Here is a 15,684-nt window from a genome sequence, read left to right as displayed (position 1 = left end):
CTGAAAAAGAAATCTTTATTCGCGTTCTGCGCGGACAAGCACAGTGTCGTTCTAGAGAGACGCCGCGGGAGGGCGCGAGAGTCCGCAAGCGAAAGACAGCGCGCCAAGCCTGTGTGGACGTGGTCCTCCTTTGGAGGAGCAGAAGGGCCGGACGCTCCCGGTTTCGACGGCAACCCCTCCGTCCCGAGCTTCTCTGGGTCCTCCTGAGGTAGCCGCTGCCGTCTGTCCCTCTTATACTTCGGCCGCAAAAGTCTCCCTTTCCCTTTGGCCGCCTCCGCGCTGCCCGAGACCGCACGGGGAGGTGGCCATTCCTGGCCCTCTCTCGGCGGCCTCTCACTGTCTGGGGGACCACCGGCAATCCGCCCACCTCCCTCGGCCGCACTCGGAGGGGCGGAATCGATGCTGGGCCCCGGCGCCACGCGCGGCCCTGGCCCTGGCGGTGCCGGGGACCCTGGTGGTGTTGAATGACGGCGCGGCAGTCCTGTGGATTCAACCTACTGGGTTCAGCGCCCGCCGCGTACGGGGGACTCTTGGCCACTGCCTCTTCCCCTCCGCCCCCCTTCTCCTGGGGTTTGGGGAGGCAGCCAGGAAGGGGAAGTGGTCGGTTGGCCACCCCCGCGCCCCCCAGACCCCCTGCTCCTGCCCAGCAGGTCGCAGTCCTATCCTCTCACAACGCTGTGTTCTTTTCCATTCTAGAACTGATGGCAGTTGCCACTACATAAATATGTATCTCCCTGTCTTATTCATTGCTGTCACCTCAGCTTCCATCTAGAACAGAATCTAGTGCAGTGCTTTTGAGAATGTGGTCTGGTGAGTTCTGAAGGAGACCCTAACAAAGGATCCAGGAAGTCAAAATTATATTCATAATATTACTTAAATGTTATTTGTTGTTTTCACTCTTATCCTCTCCAGAGCATATAGAGAAGTTTTCAAGATAGAGGACTTAGAACCTCTCAACTGACTGATGAAGTGTGTGCTTGAGTACTACTCTTGTATTTTATAGATTCGTCTAAGGTTTAGGGTATAAGTTTTCAGAGTTTAACTCAGTTTGTCCTCAGTACTTCTAGTGTGTTCTTACAAGCTATCTTTATGATGAAATAAAAATTCATATTTTAAGGCAAGATGAGAAATTTAGACATAAAATTTTTCTCCACCCGTTTGGGCCTCCTCTCTCCCCTCTAGTGTTCATTGTGCATCTGCGTCATGCATTAACCAGACTTCCCCAATGGCAGAAGTATCTGCTCAGCCGTAAAGATCAGTTTTCCTTCTTCTGGCTCCAGCCATGTAACTCTTAGAAGACAACATTCCTTTCTCAATCCTGTAAGGGATCACAGTGCTCCACCACTCACCTTGTATGTGCAGACAACTTTGGTGGACTTTATGTACAATGCCAGTATATCATTTCCCTTAAAGATAGTGGATGGTGCACAACAGGCTGGTCAGATAACCTGGGGAGATACTGGGCCACACCTAGTGGAAGTTCTTAGCTTAAATATTTACTTAGAACGTTACTTGTATTCCACGTATTTTATAAGATTATTGTTTTTTTGCATCACCAAATGTGTGGCTGAGCCTCAGATAAAATTAATGATGATTAGGTGATTTGAAACTATTGGTCAAATATATAGTCCTATAAGATCAATGATCTTAATAGTGTAACTCCAAATATGGGAAGAAGCAACAAGATGGAACCGTTTCCTGGACCGTAACAGACTAGTAAGACAGGCAGTACAGAGGCTTTTGATTACTGTTAACAGGGCCTAGTCCAGTAATAGCACAGTGAGGAGCATATCAATGAAATCCTTGTCTGACCTGGGAATGAGCATTCCTAGCACCATGGGACAAATTGGTCATGAAATGACTCCCAAGTCTTAGTCAAAAGTAAGACCAAAAGGGAAGGGATTGTAAAATAAAGAATGTTACCTATCATCCAGTTATACAAAAATCAAGTCATCAGCCGCTGTAGTTGCTGACCTACAATATACCCTGAAAAGAATTCAGCATGAGGCACTTTGTGCTCTGGAAAACTGACAGAACTGGCCCTCAGATAGTGAGATATTTTTAGGAGAAAATTTTATGAACCCAGCATCTTCTTATACTTAGAAAAGCACTAAAACCATTAACTAATATATCTGTTCCTCGGAAATAGCAGTAACTTTCTACCAAGGTGAATGAATACTTGATTGCACATACCCCTACGCCAAAGTCACATATACTACTGGCCTCCCCCTCTACCTCTTCAGAACAGTTCTCAGAGCTCTCTGAGAGACTGTCTCCCAGGTGGTAATCCTCAGTTGGCTCAAATAAAAGTTTCCATTTCTCCCTAAGAAAGAATTTTGTCAACATTCATTTATACTTATCTCTCCTCATTTAATCATCTAATAAATGGTATTTTGAAATCCCTAAATTCTCCTTGTGCCTGTGTAGAAACACAAGAAAAAAGTTCATTTTGTTTACTTGTTTTGGAAGAATATTTTTAATTTATTGAAAACTTTTCTAAATATTTAAATTTTTTCCAAAACTGTTACTTTTTAGAATTTAATCTTTTATTCTAAAATAAAATTTTGTTTATAATTTTTTTTATTTTAGATTCTTTCATTGATTCACAAGAGGGAGATTAGAAGACCTGCTTTCTCAATCTCCCACATCTAAAGATGCTGAAAAATATGATATTGACATCAATATCAAAGGATTCTGAGTCAGGTAAAGGGAATAATCTGGGTGAAACTGTAAATAAGAAAGGAAAATGTGACAAAAGCTTATTTCTTTTCCTCGATGTTAGAGATGTTAATGATTTTTATTTTTTTTTTGTGGTACGCGGGCCTCTCACTGCTGTGGCCTCTCCCGTTGCGGAGCACAGGCTCCGGATGCGCAGGCTCAGCGGCCATGGCTCACGGGCCCAGCCGCTCCATGGCATATGGGATCTTCCCGGACTGGGGCACGAACCCGTATCCCCTGCATTGGCAGGCGGACTCTCAACCACTGCACCACCAGGGAAGCCCAGAGATGTTAATGATTTACCTTATTTTGTCTTATTCAACAGAATATTTTCAAGCACTATTATGGTGCCAGGTAGGTTGAGGCATCATTTTGAGACCAATCATTCAGAGTTTAAAGAAAATTGAATATTTAAAATATGATAACCTAAAAAAAAATAAAAAATTAGAAAAAATAAAAAATTAAAATGATAACCTCTTTAAAAGCCAAAGCTTTTTTTGTTACCACTTTTCAAAGTAGAAATGAAAAACCAGCTGAAGCATTTTACAGGTTAAATTATTGTACTGTACTGGCTGGAGAAGGGCATACGATAGCTGAAAGACTAATAAAGCCTGTACATTACTGAGTGAATGTCTGCTAGATGAAAAATAAGTCAAAGAAATCATGGCAGTGCTGTTTTCCAAAGATGCAGTAACTCACCAAATTAGAAATTCCATTGCAAACATAAAGACTGGGTGAATATCCTATCTGCAGAATTATACTGTCTTTAAGATGGACAAAAATTATATAATTATAGATGTAGCTAGTCTTGTTGCTTTGCTTGTATCTGTCAGGTGGCAGCACCAGCTAATACTTGAAGATCTGTATAAATGCCTGGCAATAAACTAAAGTGATGCTGAAATAAAACATTGTACAATTTTTTTTAATTTCATAGTTTATTCTGGAACAACTGTGCTGATATTTGCACTAATTGTATAAAAGCGATACTGGGCAAAACTGCTGGCATCTTGGCACAAATCAAGGCAGAGGCTCCCAACTGTACTCTTCACCACTGACACTCACATTTTTAAAAAAAGCCAGTTTCACAAAAGAATATCTTTAATGAAGCAGTAAGAATTTTTAATTTTATTAAATATCAACCCTTGAGTACATTTCTTTTAAATACTGTGTGTGACAAAATGGGGAGTACACATAAAGCAGTTCTGACACGTAACCAAGGTTTCTCAAGGAAAAGCACTGGTGCAGTTTGACTTGAAAGCGGAACCAGCCACTTTTCTTCATGGAATACAATTTTAATTGAAATAATGATTAACAAACAATGGCTTTCTTGAAAATGAGCAGTGAGTCTGTTGCCTCAAGAGAAATAACTGACAGTATTCATTACCACTAATAAAATTCAAACTTTCAAGAGTAAATTGGAATTTTGAAAAATGTGTATCTGCTACCAGGAGTCTAGTAATCTCTAATATGTAAGAACTGTTCTGACAAGATCAGTGGTGATATCAATGAATGTTATTTTTTGACAGTGTATAATTAAAAGTGTCAGTATTCAGAAGATCTGTATAACTCAATGAAACAATATTTTCCAAATGATCAATGCATGATGTTATAAAATTATGCATGGACTGAAGATCTATTTAAAATGAATATAGACCAATGATTTTAATGTAACCCTATACAAAAAGTTCACTGATATAATTTAAAATTGCAACAAACCTTTAAGAAACTACTGCTTGTTGAGTTTTGGTATGGTATCAAAGAAGAACATCCACAATTATTTGAAAAGGCTATTAAAATACTGTTTTTTCCTGAACTACATATCTGTGTGAGACCAGGTTTTCTTCATAAACTTCAAACAGCATACCAACCTGTGGTAGGCTGGTACTGTCTCCCAAGGATATGGTCATATCCTAATCTTTGGACTTTGTGAATGTTATCTTATATAGTAAAACTTGCACAGATGTGATTAAATTAAGGATCTTGCAATAAAGAAGTTATCCTGGATTATCCCAGTGGGCCCTAAGTGCCATCATAAATGTTGTTATAAGAGAGAGGCAGGGCTTCCCTGGTGGCACAGTGGTTGAGAGTCTGCCTGCCAATGCAAGGGACATGGGTTTGAGCCCTGGCCCGGGAAGATCCCACATGCCACGGAGCAACTAAGCCCATGCACCACAACTGCTGAGCCTGAGCTCTAGAGCCCGCAAGCCACAACTACTGAGCCCACATGCCACAACTACTGAAGCCTGCGCACCTAGAGTCCGTGCTCCGCAACAAGAGAAGCCAGCACAATGAGAAGCCCCTGCACCACAACAAAGATAGCCCCCACTCACCGCAACTAGAGAAAGCCTGCGTGCAGCAACGAAGACCCAACGCAGCCCAAAAATAAATAAATAAATAAATTTATAGAAAAAGAAAAAAGAGAGGTAGAGGGAGATTAGCCACCACACACAAAAGAGGAGAAATTGATGTAAAGGCAGAGGCAGAGATTGGAACAAGTAGTCACAAATAATGCCAGCAGCCACCAGAAGCTGGAAGAAGCAGGAATGAATTTTCCTCTCGAGCTTCCAGAGGGAGTGCTTCCCTGAGCACACCTTGATTTCTAACCAGTGAGACCGATGTTGAACTTCTGGCCTCCAAAACTATAAGGGATTACATTTCTGTTGTTTTGAGCCACCAAGGTAATTTGTTACAGCAGCCCCAGGAAACTATTGCAAACCCCACAATGGTAGATTAAATGCAGAACCAAGCATGCGAGATTCCAGCTGTCTTATATTAAGCCTAACATAAAGAGATTTGCAGATTTGTAAAACATTGCTACTTCTCTCACTTTTTTCATTTTGAATATATAGTTGTTTTTTATTTTTTTTATGTTGTTAACATGTAATAGGTTTACTGTTGCTATTTTAAAATCAATAGCTTAGATTTTTCTCAGTTTTACTTTGTTAATTCAGTAAATATCTATAGATAAAACCCATGTAAACAAAAGCTTTGTGGGGGGGGGGCCTCAATTTTTAAGCATATAGAAGGGTCCTGAAACCAAAATGTTTGAAAACTGCTTATCTAGTACATAGTAGGTGCTCAATTATTTGTTGAAATAAGCATTATATTTATAATTCAGTCACAACAATCAATATATGAGTATAGGCCAGTGAACAGCAGGAGTTTAGGGGTAGGGTGATGTTTGCAAGGGAAGAAGACAAAAGAGTTCTCAGAAAAAGAAATTGGGGGGGAGAAAAAGACAAAATTATCTCCAATTGACCAGGTTATGAAGGAATAATTGCTGAAACGACAACCAGAGCTTCCTACCCTGTGGCCCAGGCACAAAGATTGAATACCCACCAATTCCTACTATTCCTTCTCTAGCTTTCACCTCCCAAAACTAAAAGTTGAAAGTAGAGCTAAGAAACAAATGTTGAAAGCCCTGTAGTGAAATGGCTATTAGGAGAAGCTACAGAACTATATGGCAAGCCCAGCTAAGATTTAGAATTATAAGATGTGGAAACTGAAAGAATATTTGGAGTTCATCTATACATCCAATCAGCTAATTTTGTAGAAAAGGATACTGATACTTAGATTTTGGAAGCCACTTGACCAAGGTCGCACAACATTAGGGGTAGAACTGAAATTACAGCCCTAAATCTAGATTCTGAGCCTGTAATATTTCACCTGTACTTTCATGGTATTGACAGTAAAGAGGTTGTCTGTGGCTTCCTGTTCTGAGACTCTGGCTCCAAGTCCTACCCTAAAATGTAGGGGATATGGATGTTCTTTTTTAAGCTTGTAAATTTAGACTGTATATTTTTCCTGTAAATATGGGCTCTTCTTTCTCCTTTTCCTGTCTCTACCTCTATCCCAGGTAATTTCACTCAGAATGACATACTGTCACAGGGATTGAACCTATTAAATTAAACCCTCAAGAACTGCATTTCCTCTGTTTCTTCTTCCAATCAGGGAGGAAGGTGGCTCTCACTGAGCTGAAAATAGGGCAGAGAAGTGACTCAGTACACTTTAAGAAGGTGCAGTGGTCCTAGGACAGTAGGGGGCAAACTAGTTTATTCCCCTACAGGAACAAACAGGGCTGTCTAAGCAGGGGTGTCTCACCTGAAAATACATACAGATGTGTGAAGGGGTGATAAGTATTTTTCTCCAATACATTTCCTCAGCTTCCTGTTTTAAAACTTTTATTTTAAATAGATGTTAAATGCAGTTTATTCAAAATTCAAAATGTACAAAAAGTTATACACAGAAAAGTCTTCCTCCCTTCCCATTCCCCAGCCATCCACTTCCCTTCAGTAGAAACAACTGCTATGATCTATTTCTTCAGAAATATTTTATACATAAACATTAGCTTTCACTTTGAAAGCCTTAGATTCCACCCCTGTGCCCACAGAGAATTCAACCCACTTATTTTCAGAGTTTATCTCTAGGGAATCATTCCTTCATCTAACATTTTTCCAAAAATTCCTGCCCTCAGTTGATGGGACTGTTGAAGACAGACAACAGTTGTTCACACTCTCTTACTCAAAGGTTTCCATGCTGTCCCAGGAATGTGCACGGGAACCACCTGCAGAGGAATTACAGGACACATGCATACCCACGGGCCCAGTTCTCACCCTCTATCCTTGGCCAGACTCTCACCTAGGCTCTAAGTCATCCATTCCATTCCCAACCCCCTCAACTTCTAAACTCCATTTAGCTTTCTTCATCCCCTTGCTCTTTGCATTTAACATTTGGCAGTGTTTTCCCTGCAAAGCCCTTGTCAGCTCTCACCAATAATTCTGATTTCCCACTCAAGCTAAATTGCCTCCATTTACCCCTGATAACATGCTTAAAACATCCCCATTGCTCCACTTCCCCTGCCATCTTGCTTTACTATCTCATCTTTGTCCTGGATTATTATAAAAGTCTTCTAATTAGTCACCCACCACCACCAATTTCTTCTCTTTTCACCTAATCCTTCAGAGAGAGCGTTCTATTTCAGAATCTGATCATATTATTCTCAGTTCAAAATAGTCTGATAGATAAATTGCAAACTCCTTATTGGGGGATCTAGACCTCGATAACTTTCCCATTGCCCACCTCTTTAGCCTCTTTTCCTGCAAGGCTTAGGTTAGCGTTTTTGTTGTTGTTTTAGGGATATTGAGCTGTCGATAGTTCCATGAACATGCCTCACTTTTAACTCCTCGTGTTTTTGCACATGCTGACTGTTTGGAATATCCTTCTACTCTTTACTTAACTAGAAAATTGCTATTTATCCTTTAAAACAGAACTCAGGCATCACTTCCTCTATGAAGCCTTCCCTGCCCCATGTTTGTACCTTATACAACCTCTACTAAAATTGAATTGAAATGATCTATTTTTATGTCTCTCCCCTATTAGAACTGAACCCTCAGGGATAGAGTGCATGTTTTTATTATTCTCAATTCCAGAACAGAATCTGTATCTATCGTCATGGAAAGATATTCATGGTACATTGATATAACACCAAAAATATAGTAAAAACTTAACACAGGAACTAAAATGGGATACAAAAAATATTAAACGTAACAAAAGACAATAAAAGAGGAACAGAAAAAAAAAACATGGTACATAGAGAACAAATAGCAAAATGGAAGACATGAATCCAGCCATATGCATAATTATATTGAATCTGAATGAGCTACTTCCTCATTCTGTTAATGTGGTATAGTACATTGACTGATTTTTGTATGTTGAATCATTCTTACATTCCAAAAAGAAATCCCACTTGGTCATGGTGTATAGTCTTTTTAATGTGCTGTTGAACTCTGTTTGCTAGTATTTTGTTGAAGGTGTTTACATCAGTATTCATAAGGGATATTGATATATACTTTTTTTTCTTGTAGTGTCTTTCTCTGACTTAGGTATCAGGGAGGAATTTGAAGAGGATTAGTATTCATTCTTCTTTAAGTGTTTAGTAGATTTACCAATGAAACTATCTGGTCCTGGGCTTTTCTTTGTTGGGAGGTTTTTGATTACTGATTCAATCTCCTTACTAATTATGAGTGTTCAGATTTTCTGTTTCTTCATGATTCAGTCTTTGTAGGTTGTGTGTTGCTAGGAATTTATTCATTTCTTCTGGGTTATCCAAATTGTCGGCTCACAACAGTTCATAGTATTCTCTTATAAGCCTTTTCATTTCTGTGGTATCAGTTGTAATGTCCCCTCTTTCATTTCTGATTTTAGTTATTTGTCAGTTTTGTTGATCATTTGAAAGACTAAATTTGGTTTCATTGATTTTTCTGTTGTTTATCTGTTCTCCATTGCATTTATCTCTGCGCAAATCTTTATTGTTTCCTTCCGTTAGCTTTGGGTTTAGATATTTCTTCTTTTTTAGTCACTTAATGTGTACAGTTACATTATTGATTTGAAATTCTTTTTCTTTTTTAATGTATATGTTTACAGTTTCCCTTTTAGCACTATTTTTCTGCATCCCATAAGCTTTGTATGTTGTGTTTTTGTTTCCATTCATCTCAAGGTATTTTTTAATTTCCTTGTATTTTCTTCTTTGACCTATTGGTTAAGAGTATGTTGTTTAATTTCCATACATTTCCAGTTTTCCTTCTGTTTTTGATTTATACTTTCATTCCATTGTGGTTAGAAAAGATACCTTGCATGTATTTATGATTTCAGCCTTTTGAAATGTATTAAGATTTGTGTTGTAGCCTAACATATACTCTATCCTAGAGACTAGTCCATCTGTACTTGAGAAGAATGTGTATTCTGCCGTTGTTGGGTACAGTGTTCTATATATGTCTGTTAGTTCTAATTGGTATATAGGGTTGTTCAAGGCCTATATTTCATTATAAATCTTCTGTCTGGTTTTTTTGTGCACTATTGAAAGTGGATATTGAAGTCTCCATCTATTATTGTAGCACTGTATTTCTCTTTTCAATTTTGTCAGTTTTTCTTTCTGTTGATAGGTAGGAGATATAAGTGAATGGATAGATACTCCATGTTCATGGACTGGAAAGAATCAATATTGTTACGATTGCAATTTCTGCCCAAATTGATCTATAAACTGTATGCAAAACCTTAGCAGCCTTTCTGGCACAAGCAGACAAGCTGATCCTAAATTTTATATAGAATATCCAAAACAATTTTTGAAAAAGAAGAACAAAGCTGGATGACTTACAATATCCATTTTCAAAACTTACTGTAAACCTACAGCAATCAAGACAGTATGGTATTGGCATAAAGATATATATATATTAATGGAACAGTATTGAGAGTCAGGAATAAATTCTTACATTTGTGGTCAATTGATTTTCTTTCTTTCTTTCTTTCTTTCTTTATTTATTTTTGGCTGCATTGGTCTTTGTTGCTGCTCAGGCTTTCACTAGTTGCAGCAAGTGGGGGCTACTTTTCATTGTGGTGCACGGGCTTCTCATTGCAGTGGCTTCTCTTGTTGCGGAGCACGGGCTCTAGATGCACGAGCTTCAGTAGTTCCGGCACACTGACTCAGTAGTTGTGGCTCGCAGGCTCTAGAGCGCAGGCTCAGTAGTTGTGGCACACGGGCTTAGTTGCTGCACAGCATGTGGCATCTTCCCAGACCGGGGATCGAAGCTGTGTCCCCTGCATTGACAGGCGGCTTCTTAACCACTGCGGCACCAGGGAAGTCCCCATCAACTGATTTTTAATGAAGTAGCCAAAACAGTTCAATAGAGAAGGGACAATCTTTTCAGCAAATGATGCTGGGACAATTTGATATCCATATGCAAAAAAAATGTTAACTTAGACCTTTATCTCACACTATACACAAAATAATTAATTCAAAATGGATCTTACACCTAAATGTAAAAGTAAAACTATAAAGGTTCTAGAAGAAAACATAAGATAAAATCTTCATGAACTTAGGCTAGGCAGAGTTTTTGTCTGTTTGTTTGTTTGTTTATTTACTTTTGGCTGTGTTGGGTCTTCGTTGCTGCGCACAGCCTTTCTCTAGTTGTGGCAAGTGGGGGCTACTTTTTGTTGCGGTGCACGGGCTTCTCATTGCAGTGGCTTCTCTTGTTGCAGAGCGCAGGCTCTAGGGGCGCAGGCTCAGTAGTTGTGGCGCACGGGCTTAGTTGCTCTGTGGCATGTGGGATCTTCCCGGACCAGGGCTCGAACCCATGTCCCCTGCATTGGCAGGCAGATTCTTAACCACTGCACCACCAGGGAAGTCCCAGAGTTCCTAAATATGACATCAAAAGCACAATCCACAAAAGAAAAATTTGATAAATTGGACCTTATCAAAATGAAAACTTGTGTGCTTCAAAAGATAATATTAATAAGTTGAAAAGACAAGATACAGGCTGAGAGAAAATATTACAAATTGTATATCTGATAAAGGACTTTTATCTAAAATATACAAAGAACTCATAACTTAGTTATAAGAAGACTAACAATCCAATTTAAAAATAGGGGAAATATTAGAATGCACATTTCACCAAAGAGGATATATGAATGGGTAAAAGGCACTTAAAAAAAGATGCTCAAGGGCTTCCCTGGTGGCACAGTGGTTGAGAGTCCGCCTGCCGATGCAGGGGACACGGGTTTGTGCCCTGGTCCGGGAAGATCTCACATGCCGCGGAGCGGCTGGGCTCGTGAGCCATGGCTGCTGAGCCTGTGCGTCCGGACCCTGTGCTCTGCAACGGGAGAGGCCACATCAGTGAGAGGCCCACGTACCGCAAAAAAAAAAAAAAAAAAAAAAAAAAGATGCTCAACACTATTAGTCATTAGATAAATGCAAATTAAAACCACAATATGATAGCATTACATACCCACTAGAGCTATAATCAAAAGGATAGACAATACTAAGTGGTAGACAAGATGTGGGAAAATCTTCATGTATTTGTTGGTAGGAAAGTAAAATGGAAGAGCCACATTGTAAAACAGATTGATAGTTTTTTTTTAATAACCTAAACAAATTTGCCAGAAATTCTACTACTAGGTATCTACCCAAGAGAAATGAAAATATATGTTCACACAAAGACTTGTACATAAATGTTCACAGAGGCATTATTCATAATAGCCAAAAGCTGGAAGCAACCCAAATGTCCATAAACTGATGATAGATAAACAAAATGTAATATATCTATACAATGGACTATTTTTCATCCATGAAAAGAAACGAAGGGACTTCCCTGGTGGTCCAGTGGGTAAGACTCCACGCTCCCAATGCTGGGGACCCAGGTTCAATCCCTGGTCAGGGAATTAGATCCCGCATACATGCCGAAACAAGAGTTCGCATGCTGCAACTAAAGAAGCCCGCATACCGCAACTAAGAGGTCCACATGCTGCAACGAAGGTCCCTTGTGCTGCAACTAAGACCTGGCGCAGCCATAAATACATAAATAAATAAACAAATATTTTAAAATAAATAAATAATATTTTAAAAAGAAAAAGGAAATGAAGTACATGCTGTATGGATAAGTCTCTAATACATTGTGCTCAGTAAAAGAAACCAGTTACAAAACACTATATATTGTATGATTCCATTTATAGGATATGATCAGAAAAGGCAAATCTGTAGAGACAGAAATCAGATCAGCAGTTGCCTGAAACTGGAGGTGAAATTGACTGCAAATACTCATGAGGGAACTTTATGGGGTTTTGGAAATGTTCTAAATCTAGGTTATAACAGTGGTTGCACAGCACTATAAATTTACTAAAAATCATTGACTGTACACTATTGTAAGTGAATAATGGGTAAATTTTATGGTATGTAAGTTATATCCCAATGAAAGTGTAAAGTATTTAAATGAATTTTAGAAATGCTCATTTATTATTGATTCACAGTTTGCTGCAGGATCTTTCTGGGACTTAGTGACCAGAGATGCATGTCAAATGGAAAGAAAGAATTTGTTAGAAAAATGAATATATTGAGGACGGCCTATAGGGAGTGGCCAGAGAAAAAGTTCAAGAGAGCAGCCTTGGGAACGGCCGAAAGTTAGTCAGGAAACGCTCCACACTGAGAGGCAAGGCCTAGAAAAGGAGACGTGATGGGTAGAGTTCTGGTGACTGCAATAGTCGGGATTTAGGCAACTTTAGAGAACACCTTCATGCCCAAGGGGGCACCAGAAGAGCAAGTCCCAGTTGTGACTGCAGACATTCTCAGCTGAGGGAGGGCAGTCTCTTAGGTTCATTCAAAACCCCACCCAGGTTCTTCAGAGACCAGTACTCTCAATTTCCTTTTATTTTCTTTCTTGGGAGGAAGGGGGAATTTGCCTGAAGGTGGCTTCCTTTTAAATCTGAAAATGGGGCAGGAAGAGCCAGCTGAGGCCCTGTGACTGTCTCCAGGAGAGAGGCAACTGTTATAGCCAAAAGAAACTGCCCTTAGAGGAGCTTTTTCAGAATGACACATACTATTTTCTTCCTCTCCCTCTGTGACTCAGATTCATATTTCACACAGACCTTTGCCTATGTTTTCTTTCCTCTGCCTTGACTGCTAGCCAGCAGACTGTGCCCACAGTGTTTTCCCACTCCTGTTCCCCAGTCTGAATCAGCCTGGTGAAAACATTAGCTGGAAGAGATCTGTGTTTACCAGGTAAATTCCTCTAAAACAAATAAATTTGCAATGAAAATCTTTATTTAACCAAGAGTCCTCCACAGCACAGCTTATGCGTAACCTAATTCAAGCCACAGTCAATGAAACAAAATTCTAATCCATACCATGTATTTGGACAGTCCAATGGAGCTTACTTGTAAAAAGATTTGACCTGTAGTACTTTCTTTTCCCCAAGGAGCTTGAGAAATAAGTAGAGGCAAATACAGAGCCCCTTCGTACTTGGAGAGTATTTTCCCACAGATAACTTGTTTTAAAAATCCAGTTCCCAGGAAACCCTTGTAAGGACTTTTCGCAATAGTCTACCAGATCCTGAACAAGAAGAAGAGATAGACTGTAGATTCAATAAGCAGGATCTTCTCAGAAGGAAACCATGGGAACTTTTTCAATCTTCAAGGAGGCTCTAATCCAAAGCACTGTAAAAAATGATCAAGAGATCAGAAATGAAACAAGGTGAAGGAAACAAAAGTAGCATTCCAAAGAGGTGATAATATACTATCACCTGAAGTGGTATTAATCACCTAAAGAGGCCTGAGGCTATACTAATAAACTAATGAGAGTCAAATCTTTAAAAATACAGTACCTAGATCATATGAGAGAATTAATTACATCAATTGTTCCTACTGCTAAGAGCAAGATATTCCTCAAAGGGCATTATTGTGGAGGGAAGTCATTCTCTCCCTCTCCCAGGTCCATAAAATAGAATCTCCACTCCTTCAAAATTGTGAAAGACATTTGCCTTCCTGATAGTTCCCTCGCGGTTCGCCCTAGGGCAGGAGGGACTCAGCTGACTGGGCCACTAGGGAAGGAACTGAGCACACTCGGCCCCTGCTTCGTCTTCTCCTGGGACTAGCCTGCCCGCCAGACAGGTGCCTCCAGCCCTGAGCCCCCGCACACATGCATCCATCCCTGCCTCCCCAGGAGGTCTAGGGGGCAAGTGTCAGGAAGTCTGGTTGTAAGCCCTGACCTGTGGGGCTCTTGCACTGTGACCTTACCCTATCAAAGATAACGCTTCTATCTCCATGTCTGTTTTTCATAAGGTTCTGAACGCAGAGGGGGTAAGAGCTGCAGTTTATTGGCCTCTTCAAAGCCCCCATATTAAGACTTTAAGGAGCCCTGCCACTGAAGAGTTTAAAAACCAGCGAATAACCCAAAGAAATGACTTTAGCAGGAGACCAAATTCACCATATGCCCTTGAGCAAGAGCTGAGCTCCTCAGTCGGGAAAGGAGCCACCTCTTCCAGAAGAGGATGCAGCATGAGGGACTTGCACATGGGACAGTGAGGAGGCAGAGACAGCTTCTCAGGAGCCAGAAGAGGGGAGACTGACGTCACTGCGATCCCCTCATGTCTGAGGTGTGAAGTGGTGGCAAGAGTCATGAATTGGGACCCAGAAAACTTGTGTTGAAGTCCCAGCTTTTATCAAATGTGCAGCCTTTACTATTCTGAGCCTCAGTTTCCACATTTGTAATGAGCATAAATATCATTCCCACCTACCCTGTAGGGGTACTTTGAGAAATACATTATGTCGTGTATGTGAATGTTCATGTACACTGGAAAGCATGTTAGAAATATAAGGCAGCATGAAAAACATAGTGAGGACAAGGTACTTGAAGATATTTTGGGGTGGAAGTGCTGGTATTTTCCATTTGATCTTCCACATCCACTCTCCATTCTCATCTGTATCCTAGAGGCTGAACTTTCTGAATTGCATCAATGGGTTCCCTTGTCTTTTGGCTGCTGGCTGAGTTTCATCAATGAGGAGCAACAGAAGAGACTGGAGAGGGGGCTATTCAGCTGCTTGGAGTAGACTCCCCTGGTCTCCTCCCTGCTGCTTCTCCTCCGGTTGGCTGCATCTCTCTATGGAGGGCACAGCTAGAATCAAACTGCCTTCTCCACACAGTTTTCTCCCCAGACCAGCAACATTGCCATCACCTGCGAATTTGTGAAAAATACAAATACTCCAGTCCTACGCCAAACCTACTGAGGCAGAAACTCCAGGGGGAGGCCCAGCAATCTATGTTTAACAAGCCCTGCAAGTAATTCGTACACAGTTTGACAACCACTGCTGTAACTAACTACTCTTTTTTTCTCTCTCACAGCTACTAACCCTGCGATACTGTCCAGTCCTTTGTTGTTTTCCCCCAAACTCTGTTTACCTTTGTAAATAGTCCTTTTACTATACTCTCCTCAAATTACTCATTTTGAGTATGCCATGGTTTCCTGCAGGACCCTAACAATGTCAACAAGGGGCTTCTTGGGATCCAAAAAATAAGACAGCTAACTGCTTTGTCCTCTGCCTGTGAAAAGGACAGGCCCACTGACCAAGCTGAAAGAAAAAACCTGTGATGGGATAGCCAAGTAAGGAGATCTGGTTACAGATCACCCCAAAATCCTTTAGGCA

At 40.4% G+C, this 15,684-nt stretch overlaps 1 long non-coding RNA gene across 1 annotated transcript in view; it reads left to right on the top strand.

The window, feature by feature from the left end:
- Positions 1-73: 73 nt before the first annotated feature.
- Positions 74-15,684, top strand: part of LOC141278014 (uncharacterized) — a 69,156-nt gene continuing 53,545 nt past the window's right edge. Inside the window, exons 1-2 of the long non-coding RNA XR_012330104.1 lie at positions 74-208; positions 2,590-2,703. This is a non-coding gene — a long non-coding RNA (uncharacterized lncRNA). The remainder of the gene's footprint in view (positions 209-2,589; positions 2,704-15,684) is intronic.

Source organism: Tursiops truncatus, chromosome 2 (genome assembly GCF_011762595.2).
Source record: "Tursiops truncatus isolate mTurTru1 chromosome 2, mTurTru1.mat.Y, whole genome shotgun sequence".
In the NCBI taxonomy this organism is placed as follows: domain Eukaryota; kingdom Metazoa; phylum Chordata; class Mammalia; order Artiodactyla; family Delphinidae; genus Tursiops; species Tursiops truncatus.
The sequence above is the reverse complement of the archived record's forward strand: the minus strand, read 5'-3'. Positions and strand labels throughout refer to the sequence as shown.